Below are 2,500 nucleotides of genomic sequence, written 5' to 3'. Positions count from 1 at the left end.
TCTAATGGACACGCACCCAATAACAGACAGGAGGCATACCTACAGGGATGGGTGTGTGTGTGTGTGTGTGTGTGTGTGTGTGTGTGTGTGTGTGTGTGTGTGTGTGTGTGTGCGTGTGTGCGTGCGTGCGTGTGTGTGTGTATGTGTGTGTGTGGTGGGGGGTAGAGAGGGAACAATGAAGTCGTTTTTTTAAATGTCGCAGTATTACAGTTACCAGAGGTTTCCGCTACAGTGTGTCTTGAACGGCCTTCTTGATTTTATCACTCACTTGGGATGAAGGTGTCTGATAAAGGACCACATGGAAATGTCAACAAACGGAGCAGGTGACGCAAAAGATGCAGCTGGACTGGAGTTGAGTTGTAGAGTCGCGCTGTTGACATGAGGGACGTAAGGTCACTACCGCACGGCTGTACAGCACAATCAGCCTCACTCCAGCTGACCGCTTTCCCTAAAGGCCATAGATCAATCCGCCTTGACCGCGCACAATCAATGACCACATCACTCCGTGTGCCGCCACACACACAGACACACACTGGACACATCTGACCGATGCAGTCTAAAGTGTGAGTTTTTCAGAGCTGTGATTTGCACGGATTTCTGTGGCGAACGGGGGGTTTGTAAAATGCTCCGAAATATCTTGTTAGCAACTCACTTAGGTTAAAAAATACATCTGGAGACGACAGCGCAAGATGTAGATTAGAGCTTTAGCTGCGACACGCTAAAAGATAAATATCTAATCATAACACTTTTCAAAACACGCAAAGAGGGCTATGCGGTATTAACCGCCAATGAAATCCCGCTACTCGTAACAACACCTAAACTTTGATCCATTTCACACATTGCAGGCACTAAAGCCATGGGCCCATCAACACCGGAGAGTGTAAGTGTGTAAGTGTCTGAGTGTGTGTGTGTGTGTGTGTGTGTGTGTGTGTGTGTGTGTGTGTGTGTGTGAGACATAGTGCCTTTAAAAATTCCTCCCAAACTGTGGCGGGGAGCGACATCCTGTCTTGTGTGGCCGGCAGCCGCGCTGCTGATTTTAATAAGTGCCAAAGCCGCCAGTTCCTCCTCCATCAGCGCTACACCGTCACATCTCTCTCTCTCTCTCTCTCTCTCTCTCTCTCTCTCCCTCACTCTCTATCTATCTCTCTCTCTCTCTCTCTCTCTCTCTCTCCATCTCTCCCTCACTCTCTCTATCTCTCTCTCTTAGCGGAGTGCTGGCTGGCGGGCTGTCGGCGGAGCGGGTGTGTTGACAACAGCAAAATGCTACTTTCACACGTCCTGCGATTAGAAAATGATTCCTTTTTCTCACTCCGCTTTTCTTCCTGCTTGCACCTTCTCAGAGCCAGCCAGCCAGTCAGGCGGCCATCAGAGAAGCTGCCTGTCCTCTCTCTCTCTCTCTCTCTCTCTCTCTCTCTCTCTCTCTCTCTCTCTCACTCTCTCTCTCTAGAGTTTTCCCTTCTCTTTCACTCTTTTTTACCCTCCTCTTCCGCTTTTTTTTTTTTACGGAAAGGAAATTATACAGAAGCTTCGACACGCTTAATGACATCACAACAGCAGCCTGTGATGTGCGTAAACAAATGTGTATGGAAGTACGATTTTTTTTCAGAGTTTGTTTCTTCCTTCTGCGTGACAGGTATCAACTCGGTGATGATACGAAAAGAAGATGTTGACAGCTGACATTTGCTTGAGGTCTTGAAAAATAAACAGTACTCAATTTTGTTTATCTTCTTTCTAACGAGACATAACAATAAATTAATTTTAGATTGTTATATATCATTCTAATATTAGAGTACACAGCTGCTGATACGATAAGCAATTTGAACGAAGCTAATTAAAAACACAGAGTTCACTCAATATAGGTTCATAATGAACCACACGACGACTGCAACACAAGCATGATTAACTTCTATGACTTCAGCTATCATACTTAAACAATAACGATCTAGGATGTGTCAAAAAATACAGCACAAAAAAAGTGTAGAAGAATATTTTCAATATGGTCAAAAAAACAAATTTGAGAAAAAATTGAAACAAAAAAAAAAAAAAAAACAAACAAACAAAATCTAGTCTCCGCTGCAGATAAATTAAGTGTAAATAAATAGTTATAAATACAATAAATACAATTTATTATATTTAAGAAGAAATAGTTATAATCTGTCCACTCCAGGAATGCTAGCACATGTCCACGTGGTGCTCTCTGTCCTCAGTATGGAGGGTGGGTAAGCTGAGTCAGTGGCCGTGGTGCCCGGGTCTAAGAGTGCTAAGTGTGCAGCTGTTGGGCTGGGCAGTGGGCAGTGGGCAGTGGGCAGTGGGCAGCGGGCAGTGGGCAGTGGGCAGTGGTGAGGTGGTGAGGTGGTGGCGGGCTGGTAGCCCTGCGCGGTGTTGGCACGGGCTGGTAGGAGGAGGAGGAGGAGGAGGGGACGGACACGGACACGGACACGGACACGGACACACACACACACACAGACACAGACACACACACACACACACACACACACAC

General features: G+C 46.0%; 1 protein-coding gene across 1 annotated transcript in view; it reads right to left on the bottom strand.

The window, feature by feature from the left end:
* The window catches only part of arb2a (ARB2 cotranscriptional regulator A), a 169,666-nt gene that overhangs the window by 90,661 nt on the left and 76,505 nt on the right, over positions 1 to 2,500 (bottom strand). The window lies entirely within an intron of this gene.

Source organism: Sardina pilchardus, chromosome 16 (genome assembly GCF_963854185.1).
Source record: "Sardina pilchardus chromosome 16, fSarPil1.1, whole genome shotgun sequence".
Classification (NCBI taxonomy): Eukaryota; Metazoa; Chordata; class Actinopteri; order Clupeiformes; family Clupeidae; genus Sardina; species Sardina pilchardus.
Note: the sequence above shows the minus strand (reverse complement) of the source record. Positions and strands in the feature narration are given on the sequence as shown.